The 16,843-nt window shown below is 37.3% G+C and overlaps 1 protein-coding gene across 1 annotated transcript in view; it reads left to right on the top strand.

Moving 5' to 3' along the window:
* The window catches only part of LOC142412572 (potassium voltage-gated channel subfamily KQT member 1-like), a 525,781-nt gene that overhangs the window by 179,341 nt on the left and 329,597 nt on the right, over positions 1-16,843 (top strand). The window lies entirely within an intron of this gene.

The raw sequence follows: 16,843 nt of genomic DNA, 5'->3' as shown, positions 1-16,843 counted from the left end.
GCAGTATCTCAGATGGTTTTATGTGGCCTGCTAAATGATGTGACTTGAAGAATTTAACAAATTGGACTGGGATTCTGCTATTGGCCTGTGGAGACAGGCACAGAAGTTTGGTTACATGAATCCACTTTTATTTTCAAGAACAGAGAACAAATTAGTTGCCAATAGGACTAGCAGATAGATATTTGATAATATTTAGATTTATAATTTTTTTGCATTGAATTTTCATTAATAATTGTACTAAGCCACATTCTGGTGGTCCTGTCTAAATGCGTAGTGATAGTCTCTGTAGGCAACGATTGAAATGTACCTGATTTCCTTTATATTTTAAGCAGAATGTAATAAGCACTTGTTTCATATTATCATTTTTGGTGGTCATAATAGAGCATAGAGTTGATTCTCAAATTTTTTGAGTGATCACTTAGGAACTCATAAATTAAATGTTATAACAAATGCAGATATATAGACTGTCTTCCCCCTACTCAGTACCAGGCATATTTTAGATTAGATTGAGAAAAACTAAAAATAGTTAAGCAACAGATAAACTAGCTATGCTTACAATGGGAACCATCAACAGTGATGGTGTGTGTGTGAACCAGCACAGGAAACATACTAGGGAAGAAGAGTTTATGGACAGTCGTATCAGTCTTGCCTAAACGTGTTATATAGAGATAGATTAAGTAACTCATTAGACGGCCAAGCCTTCCAAATTTGTCTAATGAAATATGAACATGTTTTAGCAGGTTGTCAGTTGATGGAGATTTCATTCCAATGAAACAGTTGCATTGGAGCAAAGATCAGACACTGTTTGAGCTAAATGCTTTTTCTGCTACTGGCACATCTGAATGAGTCCATCCTTCAGGAAAACCACACGGTGAAGGCTCAGCTGCCTAGCATGCTGCACCATTGCATTCCTGTGTCACCCATAGCTTGGTGTTCTCTCTATCAAGAGTACGCACTTGATTTGCCTATGGATGATAGGGGAAGTGGAAAGGATATTCCTCTTCTTTGAGTTTCAAAACAGCCTTTTGTTGTGGGCTCAAACTTATTAAGAAGCTTGTTATTTAAGAACCTAGGTATGGTCCTAATGTATCAGACCAAAGGCCCCACTAGCCCGGTATGCTGTGTCCAGGAACTGGTCCCTAGGAAAACAAAGAAGCGGCAGGGAGAGTAAAAAGCTGTCCTTCCCCTCGTGCTGCTTCTGGCACCAGCAATTTATGGCCCACTTCCTGAGCCAGAGTTTGTATCTGGGTAATAATGTTTGATGTTACTAATGGAGCTATTTTCTGAAATTTGCCCTTTTTGTTCCATTTCTGTTTGGGCCTCCCCCAAAGCATTCATGGCAATGACCTCCACAATCCTGTTGAACCATTGCTTGACAATTTCACTGACTGCTCCTTGATCCTGTTGTGTATGGAACACTGAATAATTGTTGCTGCTCTGCTTTCTCAAGACTATCTATGATTTTATTTGCACCTATCATATCCGCCTCATAATCTTTCTTTCCAGGTAAGGAAGTGCATGGTTTTCTAGTCTCTGTTTTTACTTTTTATACACAGACAATTTCCATTACCCTTTATAATCCTTATCTTGCCACTCAATTCCTTTTCTAGTTCTCCTACATTCTTTAGACATTATTTAGAATTACATATCAGTTCATTAAAGATCTTGTGACAGGATCACAAGATCTCCTGCTTAAATACTGTCTCAAAATATTCAGAGTCTATTTCCTTCAGCACCTTTATTTCCTGTATTTCTATTTAAGAAATAAAAAGCCAGGTATGTTTTTATGCTCCCACTACAACATTCAGTGATGTTCTGTTCCTTGTATGTTGAAAGTGTAGCTTTCTGTGTGATCCACAGTCAGGGTAGGAAGGAAAGCTTTAGTTGCAAGTGAGTGTACAACCCTGTGTCATGTTCCCATAAATTCAAAAATTCTCTCATGAAAAAAGTATAGTACCTGTTGCCATCATTATTTATGCTTTGTAGCAGATGTAATTCAAATCAGATTTCTGTGAATGAAGTGGAGAGGTGTCAGGTGGATTCAGCGAGAGGGGGATATGCTGCTTTGTTTTGTAGAATGTATGATGCACCCTCCCCCCCCCCCCCCCAAAAAAAAAAAAAAGGATGTGAGAAGATTTAATGATCTTCATTAATAATAATAATAATAATGATAATACTTATCATAATATTATGTAATATTATGTAATTATGTAATATTATCATAATATTATGTAATATTATGATAATACAGTAATACATGATCTTGGAGTGAACAGGGTTTTAAGGTTAGCATAAGAATAGGATATTTTTCTGGAAACTAAGTGGAAGACTGCTTTATATTTGGATTTTATTTTGTAAATGTTTCTTTTAACTTGAAACAAAAGATCTGAGAAGATGAGGGCCCTTCTAAACTCTGTGACTTTCGAAGGGTAGCTGGATAACAAGGATGTGTATTCTCAGTATTGAGCAGTACTTCATTTGCAGTGTTGTGGCCTAAATTTCACAGTAGCACTTTGATTTCTAACGTCTGTGGTTTTCTGATATAGAGGTTCTGTCTGATTTCTGCTAGGTCACCTGAAGCAAGTAGTGAAATACGAGTTTCTTACATCACAGTAGAGAGAAAATAATCCTAACAATCCCACTTTGGGAAGACAGAATGTACCAGATCAAAAATCTTTAAAATTGCCATCTGCTAAATTCTTTGAATCTAAAGGAATAAAATGCACACAGCTTTGTTTCTTAGCTTACTATAAACAGTGTTTAGAACTAAAAGGCCAGTATAAACATGATAAATGTATTAGATGAAAAAGGAGTATTGTCAAATAAATAAACTTCAGGAATTACCAACCAGTAACTCTTTCTGTGTTTTAAGAGGTTTTGCTTGTGCAACAGTTCTCTAGTACCAAATCTATTTTAAACTTCTATCTCTGAATGCAAGCAAATGGGAAAACCTGAGTCAAGAAGAAAACTCAACAAAAAGAGAAAATGGCTTTTGATGCATTTACTGGCAGTTCAGTGTATGTCCTAGTGGGAAAGCAGAGAACATAAACAAATCTTCTACTCATTCTGAGCAGGTTTGGGAATACAATGTAGGCATTTATTGGAAACAAAACCACAATATAATGGAATGTAATGTTTTAGTTGTGTTTTTGAAAGTCTAATTCCTCTTAACCACCTGGTTGTCAAGTATATGTTTCTAAAATAGTAATAACCAGGAATAAGACGTAACTGCAGTTTTGCAAGTGCTTAAGTGTTAAGATTTAATTCCCACATCACCTGATGATCTAAATTGAAAGTGTTACTGCATCAGAGTTATACCACCTGTTGAGAGTAGTTAAAGCTGAAGCCTGTGGTCTCTGTCATTGTAGCAGGGCTTATGATGCTGGACTTCTTTGCGGGGTGTGGTGTGGGGTGTTCTGGTTTTGGTGGAAATTCTCATCCAATCTTTTTTAATAAATGCACCTTGAGATTATAGGGGCTTTTTTCCCCTTTCCTTTGTGTTTTTAAAGAAGCTGGGGCACGTGGCTCTTTGTCCTGCTTAACACTTGTGTTTGAGAGCCAAATAGACTAGGTCAGGAGGGGCTGAGTGCAGAGGACTACTGAAGGTTTGAAGAACTGAAAGTCTGCTCAAAATGTAATAACTTTGGGTGGTCTTCTCTGGATGGCACATGGGAAAAAGCATTTGAAATGTGACTCATTTTCAGATCAATAAAAGGGAAAAGAAGGTTGCTCCACTTTATAAGTATTCTCAAGTTTTTCATTTTCAAAAGCAGCAGACGAGATTTTAATTTGCAGCAGATTCTTCTTCATAAGAGCACCAGTCCAACACAGTGTGTTCTGAGCTAAGGTTAAGCAGCTTGAAATAGTTAATTTTACAAAACAGTGCAGTAATAATACTTTTCCCTATCCATTTCCAGGTTCTTCGTTCTTCTCTTTCATCTATTGAATGAGGGCTCTCAGAGATTTCCACATATATGGAATAGAATATTTTCTATCAGTTTATATACATTCTGTTTTGTATTGTGAGAGATGAGTCTTTACTTTTTTTAACTGCATTTAGATGTGAGAAAATCAAATGTAAAATTTATCTAAGCAATTTTATTTTATTGTTAGTTTTACTTAGAATATGAAAAATATATTGGTAATGAGATTATATAATGCAGAAAGTCAGTTTCCAGTGAACTAAGTAGATGTTGTATACATAACACTGGAGAACAGAATATATTGCGAATAGAGTATCTCCCCTGGAGGACAGTGTCATTACATTTTTGGTGAAAAAAGTGCTGCTTTTCCTTGTGGAGAAAACTAGAACTTTGCAAAATAGCGCCTGGTTTCAAAAAATGCAAACGAGGAATTTCATGCTATGGATAAATGAGTTTTGACTGAATTCTCCTTTGAAATGGTTGAGGAGGAAACCAGTGGCAGTATTGAGGGCAGTAACTTCTGCCACGGGAGTCCCTTCTTGCAAATTGTCCAAGCTTTGGTCTCTAGAGGAAATAGCTGGTGCTCTAGGGCTGATGGCCAGCTCAACCACCATTGGGGAACAGGAGAAGTTTAGTGGCTCAGAATAAGATTCATAACATCCAGCCACTTTGAATGAAGATATGACTGAGAAAGGCAAGGCATAAACTTGTATTCCAAGGCCCTGTTTGGCCTAACTCTGATGTACAAAAATACATTTCTTTTCAGCCAGACACAGTCTGGAATCATCTTTTACAATCAAATGCTAAAAGGTAAGTTTTCAGAAGGATAGACAGCCTACTCATTTCTCTATTGAAAGAGAAAAAAATGGTACCCACTTTTTATATGATAGATTATTGATTAAAACATTCATGAAGTAGGAGGCCTGGTTTCAGTTCCTTTATCAGACAGAAGCGATGGAAAGCCAGAACTTCCACATACTGGGAGAGCAGACTAAAAAAAAAAAAAAACATACTTAAAATCAATCATGAGAAAACAGAATAGTGAGGAGTTGGGAGGGGAGTGTTTTTTCTTTGTGAAAATGTTCAAAATCTGTTTATGGGGAGGGTGAACTATTTAAAGGCTTTGCACACAAGTGATACATTTATTTTTTAGTCAAATGGGCAGTAAAGCTAACTCAAACATTCAGAAGTGAATCATTATACTAGAAATTTCACGAATGCTGAAGCATGACAGCTCACTCAGAGAGCACTAATCAGGGCTGTGAGCATATTACAAAACAGGAGGAGTAAAATTAGATTACATTCAGTTCATAGTGGTCATACCAAAAGCAACACTTGACACTTTCTGCAATTACTCATTTGTGTCACTTCTTACAAATGTTTGTGATATAATATAATATAATATAGTATAATATAATAGATATTTGTGGGTACAGTAAGGGTTTTCCCAAAGGAGACCTTTCTTGATGTTATTGCAATAATTTCCTAGGGTAAGTGTGCCTTGAATATATAACTTTAAATTTGATGCAACAGTGTTGTTGGAAGCTGTTTTCCAACAGACCGTTCTGGATTGACTCTCTCTTCCAGCTGGTAATCATATGGTACAGGTCGTGTCCCGCCCCCATCCTTTCTTCATTTTATTGCAAATAAGATCGCACATTCTTACAATAGTTATAGAGTTGCTATTTTCTTGGCTTCCTCTGCAAGCATTTTTTATTGTTTAGCCTTACCCTATCCCCATATCCAGCTCAAATAAAGAAGAAGAAACATTTGCCTGAACTGCAGGAGTAAATGATGACCTGCTGGAGACAGAAGAAAGTGAGTGAATGTGTGCATGACAGATCAGAGATCATCTGTGCACAAATATGTCCTCTTGAATTGTTGATTGGGACATTTACTGTGCTTAAACCTTAACAATGATTTTGCTTTGCTCATCATTAGGTGCAGAAAGTCATGGTGGGGAGCAGTAGCTAGGAGTCAGTGAACAAAGCAAATTCAGGAGTTAGAATTCAGAACATCAAGAAAAGACTCAAAGGACAAGAGTTTTCCAGAACTGTCTTTTCCAAATGTGTGTGCGATGGTATCTCTTGAGGCTTTATCTTCCAAAAGAACAGGGCAAGGTCCAGGTACATGCAGTTGGCTGAAGTTAGAAATTTCATGGATTTGTCAGATGTGATTTCCCACTCAGGAGCTTCTACAGTAGCAAAAACCACCTCCTGATACTAAGTCCTTCACCTTCTCCACCTCAGCCTTACTACATCCTTGTGAGGGGGAAGGAGAGGTGAATGGAGTTAAGAATGCTCTTTAGATGCTTTTTCCAAATCCCTAATAAAACTTTTGCCTCTTCTGCTGTAACCTCTTCCATCATCTACTACCCCAGTAGATCACTAAAAATTTTCATCCTTTAGTGAGGGTATGGACCCATCCTTCCAACGTTAGGATCTGCAGCTGCCCAGCTTTTCTTCCATCTAGCTAAACTGGATGACTTGCTGGTGGGGCCACTAGGGTTGCTCAACTTCATTTACCCCATTGTTGATTCACAGCTGGAGTAAAGACACCAATGTCTCTGAAGGCTGGTATCAAGAGACAACGGAAGAATGGATAATTTTGTAACAATTCATGTTCGGTGCAGATAAAAGGTAAAGGCCATGTTGTCATTGGCAATTCAGTCTTGGTCCTCTAAGGACAAAGGGAAACCTCCAGTCTCCAAGGTGCTGTTCAGTATTCTCCTCCTCTCCCACGAAGGGTGCCAGTAGTAAGTACATAACATTAGAAGTTCCCTATTAGGTCAGACCCTCCAGCCTAGCATTGCATCTCCTGAGAAAGGCAAGAGCAACAGCAAGAGATGCTGTTTAGACAGTACACAAGTATCTTGGCCACTTTCTGTTGTCCTTTGCCTTTGTGATGCCCCACTATTCAGAACTGCTGAATTAATAATGTTAGAAAAGTACATCCTGCCTTTTTAGTGATTTTTTTTTTTAGTATATTTTATATCTGTTTATGAACCAGTTCTTTATTTTATGTAATATATTTTTGAACCTGCTGATACTTTGGACCTCCACAGCCTCATGTAGCAGCAAGTTTCAGGAGTTCACCTTCCTCTTGTAATGAAGATTTTAAAAATTTCTTTTAAACTGATCTTCTACTCATTTCTATGGTTGTCCCCCGGTTTTAGCATTGCAGGAATTCAGACAGTTGACCTCTGTATTCTTTGTTATGAGTTGAGAGTTCTGTAAGCTTTCTTTGGTGCAAAATCAAATACATGGCTTTTAAGACAGGACACGTATATATCCTGCTGCAGCCAAATATTAACAAATTGAAGCCTGCCTGTTACAGGCCCTTCCATGTGAGTCCTGACTAACTTATTATGGAACTATATGCCTGGGTCTGAAAAGCCTGATAGGTAAAATGGGACAGAATCTCAAAATTCATGGAAAAATAAGCTTTACCACTGCATGTTTGTAGTGCATTGTACAGTTCATAAAGTGAATATGCTCCAAGTTGATATATTTATTTTTAGCATTAAATTCCCTTTGGATATTTGCATCTCTGAGGATTAGTTCTTATATCTTATGCTGTTGATTACAGAAAATTTCCTTGTTATTAGAATTTGGATATAAGATGTTCTTAAAGCTGCTGTACATGCACGCAGCAATTTATACATTCACAATAACATACCAGCAGATTGCTTCTTCTCATCACCATCCTGTATTAATATAACACCGTCAGTCATGTAACACTTTTTTGGGGTCTTTATTTCATGACACATCCATTTTCTGCTTGGCATAAGTTTCTAATTTAGCTTCTGTCATAATTAGCAGTCCTAAATCCTTTAGGGAAACAAAAAAGGCAAAAGTCAATCTGTATATCCATGCAACTAGGTCAAGAAAGGAAAAGCATTCCTTTTTGTTTTTCTGAAAAAAAGATTCCAACATACTTCACTTGAGATACATGACCGTGAAATTAAGACTGCCTCATACTCCATATGCACAAAAAGAGAGAGTTAGGATGGTGTGATGTATTTAACTGTGATGTTTCCTGAGTTTTTTGTGTTAAATTCTCTAGTAGAATTATATGTTTGCAAAAGGGGGAATGGAGTAAGAGTCTGAACAAAGAGACTGAAGTCCACCTTCAAAGTTCTGCTGCAATTTGGAAATTTGAAAATTGAGTATGCAAATCAAAATTAATTCCCAAAGGTTGAGGCCATGGACTGCTCCTTCAGTTAAGGCTATTTTCATACTAGATTATTAATTTCAAACATCTGCTGTTTAAGTCAAAATAGGCCAGACATTTAAGTTCATTGGTAGTGCAGAAAATGTTTAATTGAGTTTTTTTGAACTGGATCTGTCTGAAATCTAATTGTGATTTCAGCCAGCTCTCAACTGTAGCAGTTTGATGTTAAATTAATATGTGGTACAGTTAAGTCAGATATCAATATATGAATGTAGTCAGCATGTCAGCTGGATGAGAGAGGAACCTAGTTCTAGAGAGAAAAGTGATTATTTTCTTTTTCCTGCTATATCTGTTTAAATTTTAAGGATTTTTTTTTTCTGAAAAGGACAAATTGAATTTTCCTTTTCGTTTTAAGGTGATTCAAATAGGCATCTAAGCTTTTACCAACTTGCACACTGAGTTGATGCCCTTGAAAAATAGGATTTGAGCTTGCAAATAACAACTTAAGTGGTTTTATTTTTAGTTTTCCATTTTAAATGTGTGTTCAAGTTCTTTTTAATTTCATTTAATTCACTATTCTTAAAGCAATGCACTATGCAATGCAAAGTTTCCTAATTGTGATCATGATTTGAAGTTTAAACTAATTTTTAATACCAATGCCTTCAATTTTGAACTCTTATTTTTTCCTTGCATATATGACACACAAAATGCTGATTAATACAGCTGATTTTAGGGGGAGATGTTGGGAATAATTAAGCCCTCTTTTTCTTCAGCTTGCTTAGGTTTTTTACTTTCCTTGTATCTTTTGTCTAGCTTCTGGACAAGCATTAGCAATGCGTCATCTTCAGTTTGGCTGTGGTACGCTATGGTTTTCTGCCTTGCAAAAATATCAGGTCTCAAAAAACAATTGGTTTTTTACATATTGGTTGAAAAATATGTTATGATTTCATTTTTACTTTCAGCAAAGTGAAAGGTCTTTGTGACCAGTTGTATGCAAATGACAGCTCTGTCATTAAAATGGAATAACGCTGGAGAGGTAGCAAAGGGGAAGGTGTTTGAAAACTGAAACTTTATGGTCAAATACTAGTTAGGAACACTCTGTCTAGGGATTCTTGATGCTACATATGGAGATACAGATTTCTATCTTTAGAAATGAAGCTGTGTCCTAGAATTCAGGTTTTGTCATCAAAGGTGACTATCTTTATTACAGCTTTCATGCTACAGTGTAGTTTTTATTCCAAGCACAATTACATGGCACTAGTGAATGGTGGGTTTACTTTTCATACCCGTACTTCTTTATTTAATTAGAAAAATGGTAATATTTCCTGGGTGGCGAATGTTTTATTTAAGTATGGAATGCAGAAATATATCCCCACAGTTGCAGTTACTTTACAATAGCACCTTTGGCTTCTTTTAAAAAAGTGACTTTTACTTTCATAAATTTTTAATTCTAAAAGGTTTTGACTGCTGAAAATGGGCAAAGGAATGCAGAGCACTTATGCTATGTCAGTGTGTGACTACTCAAAAATTTGTCATTCTTAAAAGTTCTTGTTTTTATTGAGAATACTTTAGAAAAGGCTTCCAGCAGATATGTATATATTCATTTGTGTCACCATATATATGAAGAGAGAGTGACCTCTTTAAAATCCTAGTGTTAGCAGTGGAATAATAAATTACCTATTTATTTTACCTCCTGAAAAATAAATACATCATTTTCTTATGTATGCTCTAGGCATACGTACTCTGCTGAGTAGAAGCAGTGTGATGTGAATCCCATCCCATTTTCTACCAACAATTATGTACTCTTTTGTTACATTTCCATCTGGTCTGAAATAAGCCTCCCAGGTCTTTACATCGGTTCTTTGAAATTCAGACCACTTTCATTTACTGTTGTGTAAATGAGTTTACAACATCAGGAGTTTAATTGAGACAATGCAGTTAGAAATATGTGCCAGTGATAACAAAACCATTGTTCATCACTGTCAGTGCTAATTAGTTTTAGTGGTGGAAAAAACTTTCATTCAAAGCTGAATTGCAATTTTTCAAAAGCAACAGTGGACAAATAGCAATAAGCATCCAGCAAAGTGAGTTAGGACTTTGTCAAAATGGCACTTCTCCTGGTGGCCAATGCAAATGTGCAAAGAAGAGCAATGGTGCGTGGCTTTTACATCAGTGAGGGCAAATAGCTGTCTGAGATTCACACTATTTCAATGTCATCAAGGGAAGAGCACACCTCTTCAGAAAAAGACCCAGTGGTTTGCTTTTGACAGAAGGAAAAATGCAGCCTTCTCCTGATCTTAGCCACACTTTCACATGACATCATCTCTTGTGACATAGATAAGCTCAGGAAATGTGATCCACGGGAGGGTACTGTTGTGTAGATCTTCAAAACTGCTTGGGAAACCATACTCTGAGAGTAGGTTGCCGTGGGTAGGGCAGACTATGAGTTAAGATCAAATTGTCTTGTAAAATGGGGAAAATTATTGAGGAAAAAATGAAGATGAAAATTATTAGGGAAAAGTTCACAGCAGTACACTTAGTCTCAAATGCAAGAATGATAAAGTGCACAAGTAAAGGATGGGGAACAGGAGCAGCTTTATAGAAAAGGGTACAGATGTTATTTCAGCACACAAGCAGAGCGTTAGTCAGCAATGTCACGCTATTGCAAGAAAGCAAATACCATCTTGGGATGTATAAACAGGAATGTAACTTTCAAGACTCATAAAGTAATCCCGTAAAGCCTCAGTGGGAGTACTGTGTCCAGTTTTGGGCAACATGTTTCAAGAGAAAAATGAACAGACTGAGAAAGACTCTAATGGAGAGCAATGAAAATGATCAGCACGCTAAACAGTATGACCTGTGAGAAACCTATTCTTCTCCCTAGAGAAGAGAAGCTTGACAATGACTATGAGGTTTTTAGAATATACAGAAAAAATTGTATAAGGAGAAAGGAACAGATATACGCTCCATTTCCTTGACAGACAGCATTTAAAATATGGCATATACTATAGAAAGATGGATTTAGTAGAAATCTCATGAGAAACTTTCTGATCATAGGAGATGTTCTAAAACAGACTGTATTGAAGGTCTTTGAAAGGAGGCTGAGAGAGGCTATATATCAGAAATGCTATTTGTATAAAGGCTTCTGCCTTAGGAAAAGGGATTGATTAGATACGTTTCTGAAGCCCTAACCAGATCCAGGATGGGATGACACTAGTGCAAAAAATATTGTTAATTGGGATTGTGGCTGGCTTTTGCACAGATTTTTGAAATTTAAAGGTTTTGTTTTTTCTCTGCTCTTTCTCAGATACCTTATATTCTGTTTAGAAATTATCAGTCATCTAACCATTAATGTTTTGAAATGTAATTCTATGCATTTATGCATATTATGCAGTTTTATAAAAAAATGAAGTCTGTTAAACATGGCATTTGAACTGCCCTTGCTAGTTGCGTTTAAGACCTTCCTATTTTTACTGTTCTGAGTACAAAAAGAGTAAAGGGGAACTTCAGGATTTGAGAGAGTTCATTTTCCTTGTATGATTCCTAAATCTCATTCTTTCCTGGGGGAACAGAGCCAAAAGTAGCTGTAGATGCTCACGGCTTTATTGAAGACATAGTTGTTACATTTAGTGAGGAAGTAGTTCACGAATGCTTTATTTCCAGTGCTAGACTAGATTGTGTTTTATTCCAGCAACTGGGAGCCCTGTGGTGAGACACCCACCCACCCGCAGGAGCACATCAGTGTTACCCTAACACAACAGAGGGAGACACAGAGCACACAGCAGTATCTGGGCTTCAGGGTGGATCCACTCTTAGGCTGATTCTTTCCCTTTGGTGCTCATTTTTAAAATGCTACCAAATAACGTTTTGGAGGAATCTCATCATGATGACCCAGAAGAAGGTAAACGATCCAGTTCTCAAGCCACATGGGAGTTTGTCTAGTAGAAATGGTTGAAATAAATCAGTCTGAACTGGGGGGTTTTGCCTGTTTTAAAGGAAAAAATTAGGCGTGTGTTTTCTCCACTCTCCCATTCTGGACTCTAATCCATTCCTGAACAGCTCCTCCTTTTTATGTTTAGCTGTCACCTAATTTTTACTCCTGAGTGGTTTGACTGCATTTTGACACTTTTTCATTGCATCCTAGGACACCTGGTAAATTGACTGCTGCTCTCTGTCAAAGACTTACTTAGCAAGTGCTGGTATCAGCTTCCCAGAAACCTGTAGTATTACATGCCAGGGAGCTGGTCCAAAATGGAAAAAAGGTATCTAATGGAGGAATATAAATAGAATACCTATGATAGATGGTATATTTTCAGGACTGCTTTTTATTCTCTTTCATTGTGTGTGCTGCATTCTCTGCAATGGCAGTGATGGCTATATTGGTTTCAGACCATTGTAATGGAAACACCTGAACATTTGCCACTTGCTATTTTTCTACCACATTCTTTCTTCTGTTGTGAAGTGCTTCTTTATTAGAAGCAATCCCGTTGCTACCTGTTGACTCCTGTGTGACATATTACTTCATCCCAATGGTAGCCAATCTTCATGGGACTACAAGCACATATTCTTTGTGTAGCTGAGAACAGTCCATGTACCTTGGCAGTGTTGAAGAGCATTTCATGGATGAGAAATGACATTTGCCACCCCAGGATTTCACTGCTCCACTGTAGGCCTAGGCTGGCTGGGTGTGTACCCAGGAGGTCAGTCTTAGCTTACAGTGTTGGCTCACCTCCGAACACACAAGGGTTGTGGGTTACCCAGGAGCCAGCACAGCTTCAGTACAGGAGGGATGGTTCAACTGCTCAACACCCTATGTGGCTCAAGGGTCGGAGGCTGGCTGCCACTGCAGTGCATCAAGTCACTGTGCTGTGGGTTTAGACAAGGACTTAACAGGCTAAATCAAAGGAAAACATAGCCATTCTGTCCTGAGAAGGTATCTACTGTCTGTTTGGACAACAGGTAATTAGGGAGAGATATCTGGTGTATTTGATATTTGTATAGATGCGGTAGTTGAGATTTTGGAGTTTTCTTAGCAATTAAAACCACACAAAAGGAAAAACCTTTTTAAGTAACACTGAAGCAAGCTCATACTGCAGCTGAAAAAACTTTGGTAGAAGCCAACAGCAGCTCGTTTTTTCACCAATAGGTGTGTAGTGAATTAAATCTCTAGCTAACTGCTAGTCTTTTAGGTTTGTTGTGTCATCAGGCTTCATTACACCACTTGATGTAATACATAGTGCATGCCAAATTGTTGGCTATCTGCAGAATAGCTGAAAAACTTTCAATGAGTTTTCTACCATGATGAACCTATTTGTACAGTATTGTTTCTTCCTGAAACGTGCACAAAAATATCCACAAAGAAAATATTAATGCCAGAAGACTTCCTGGCTCTTGTGGCTAAGCAGGGGCAAACTAGGACAGTTCAAGGTCAGACAAATAAGTATCTTGAAGTACGTGGGAATACACATTTCATTACCTACAGTTTCCATACCTATATATATATATATATGTATTATTTTTCCTTTGTTTTAGGAAGTCATTTTTTCTTCCTCTCTTGGAGGCCAAAACATGTAGTCTATCCGGTCTCATTTTCTTGTGGGTGAGAATGTTGTTGTTAGCTCTTTTAACCTTCCTTTTCCCTACCTGCTTCAGTAGATAGGTGTCAGATGTTTTTTCACTGGTGCCCACCCTCCTGACTGTGCTGTAAGTTAAGAACATGTGTCCTGGTAGAGAAATCATTAGATTCACTAGTTTTTAATGTAGAAGTCTGTTTATATAGTAAGATGATTTCCATGCCATATGTTAATAATAAGTTTTGTTGTGGTGGTTTTTTTTTTTTTTTAAAGTGGGGAACAGGATTAAAAGAAAAGCTAAGACTTTTTAAAAAGAAACTGATGGTTTTAGTTGACCAATATTCTTTATGTTATTGATGCTCTGTGGGTCATTTTTGGTTCATTTCAGCTTAGAAGATGGAATTAGCCTAGTCAGCTTCATATCTCTTCGTTGTCTTTTGCTTGCTGAAAATCATAACTTAGCAAGGAAGTATTGTTTCAGCTGCCGGGACATGAAGTAGACTTTAGAAATAAAATCTCTCAATCTAGAATTTTGGGAGCTTTTTTGGATTTGCCATTAGAACACTTCTGTCTGTATTTCAGCTTACGATCCTTTTCTGTTTTACAGAAGTAGATATAGTTTCTTTTGACTGTTTTATATGTAATAGCTTACTTCACTTAATTGGTAACCAGCATAGTCTTCTGTGTCTTTCGTAACAATTAAGTCAGGTTTTATGTCACTGCGATTATTTGACTTTCTGTGCAGACTCAGTAACCTTAGTTTGGCCTCCTTTGGGGAGACAGATGATAAATCTCTCTTGTCTTCTGGACATATGGTTAACTTGCTTCAAATCTCCCTTTCTGACAATCAGTCAATCATTCTCCAGAGCTCCAGATAATGAGTTACTCCAAATAACAGTATCCAATCAGTTGTCTAGGATGAAAGGCAAACTATTTTTTCCTCACATAAGAAAAAACAGAGTAAGCAGTCATCTCATCCCTTTACAGAAAAGGACCACATCCTCTCCCCTGCTCTGTATCGCTGCATACCTATATGTAGGTGACTGGTGAATCCTTTCATCAGCCGTCAACTCTGATGCCACATGTAGTCATGGAGCAGAGGAGACATGACGAGCTGGGACTGCAGTGGCGGTGGGTGCTGTTATTGAGTCCTCAGCTCAAAGAAGTTGCAGCTTTCTGCAGCCCAGTGCCATGCACTGGGTTAAAAGCTGAAACAAGCTGATTTGCATGTAGCTTGCAATATGAAAAAGATGTTGTTGACACCTTGGAATCTGTCCTCTAATTCTTAGGGTTGCCAGCACAGAGTATGACCACATGGCTGGCCAGGTCTGCATGTTTGTGTATAATCTGTTATGACATGTCTGTTATGCTCCTCATTTTCTGCTTGCTTCAGTTCATCTCTGGCATTACCTCAAGCTTGCTTGTTTGGAAAAAAAAATTAACTTCTAGCAATCTGCTTATTGAGTCCTAAGATGAAAGATTTGGGTGGTGTATTTAAACTTATGTTACTCCTCTTATGGCTATTTGTAAGTCATACACTATTCTGGGCAAGCTGTTCATTATATTACTATTTGTTGCCTGTCTAGTTTCGTAACTTCTAATAAATAGGGGAAAGATGTATTTCGCACAGTCTGAATTATGTTCTGAATCTCAATATGAGATAGCAATCACAAATGAACTACATTTTATTTTAAACTGTACTTAAAGATATGGTAGATTGTTAGGAGTGTCTGTGGCCATTGTGAAGCATCATCATCTGTTGTGGACAGTGGTGTTACAAAACCTCCACTAAGATTTCAGTGTGTGAAAATATTATTGTTATGTATTGTTGGTTTATAAAAGAGAAGCTTGGTTCCTAAAGGAAAGCCTTATTCTTTTTAATCGAATTAAATCATATTCCGCAACAAAAAGGTGTTGAACTCGTATGTTAGCAAGCAAAGGACTTAGCTGTTTATAAAATTCTGGCCCCAAACCCAACATTAATAAGTAAGCCAACCTCTAGTCAAACTGTTAACATTAATAATTTGCAAAAGTAAAGAATAGGTGTTTAAACCTCCAAAAGCAAGGGAATAGAAAGTTAAGTTTGAAACCTTAGCTTCAGTCCATTGCAAAGTGCTCAAGACTCTTAACACACACATAGTCATATGTTGTACTGGGAGAGATATTCTTCTCTTTATACATATATACATAACCGTACTATTGTACATTCCCTTACTGACAGAAAAAAATGTTTAAAAATATTACTTTTTTGCAATCAGAATCTGAACCCAAATTCTTAAGATTAAAAAAAAGAACAATGACCCTCCATGAAACTCACCTTCCTTTCATTTATTAGCACTTTTTACCATCTCCCATCTCATCTCTCCCCAGGCTATTTCTTCTCTGACATTTAGCAAGTGTAGTCCAGCATTTCATAAGAGAATCTTTTATTGAGACATCTTTAAACTCTGAATGTATGGACAGATCAAGAAAGCTCATAGCTTAATAAGTTTTTTTTGAACCAGCCTCCAGAGTTTCTACTGCCACAGAGTCTATGGGTTGATACCTTGTCTTTGGAAGTAAAGTTCCAAGGTAGATCCACGAAGGGCTGCAAATGTGTGTGACACGTAGTTACTGAATCAAACTAAAGCCATTTTTATTCAGTGTAATGAAAGCTTGCTCAAGCTTAGTTAATACATCTTTTATTACTGCTACATTAATTTCCTAGCATTGATATGAAATGAAGGCTTCAGTTACTTACACCAAATACTAACTACGAATCTTGTAGCAAATGATCTTATCATCTAGCCATGGGTAATTTTTCACTTGCTGCTTTCTGATTTACATTCCCGTGTGGTGATCTTTCTCTCTAAAGCATTTTATTGAGGTTGTTCCTTAAGCCTTGTCTCTCATTCTAGACATTTTTATGTTGGTATTAGTTCTCTCTTAATCCTGAGTTGCTTCCAGCACATTGGTCTGACATCCTGGAAGACTTTAAAGTTATCACTGAAGCCAAGTTTGTCTTAGCATGACTAGGTCTCTCTCTGCTTTCTAGGCAACATCCTTCCACTCCAAACAGCAATGCCCTAGATTTATCTATGCGTTTTAGGTATTTTCTTCATTTCTTCAATACCTCCACATCTCAGCTGATACCTCTAGTGATATCTAACTGGGTATTAATTTCTTGCTTCTTCC

This window comes from Mycteria americana, chromosome 1 (genome assembly GCF_035582795.1).
Source record: "Mycteria americana isolate JAX WOST 10 ecotype Jacksonville Zoo and Gardens chromosome 1, USCA_MyAme_1.0, whole genome shotgun sequence".
Classification (NCBI taxonomy): Eukaryota; Metazoa; Chordata; class Aves; order Ciconiiformes; family Ciconiidae; genus Mycteria; species Mycteria americana.
This window is presented reverse-complemented; position numbering and strand designations above follow the sequence as displayed.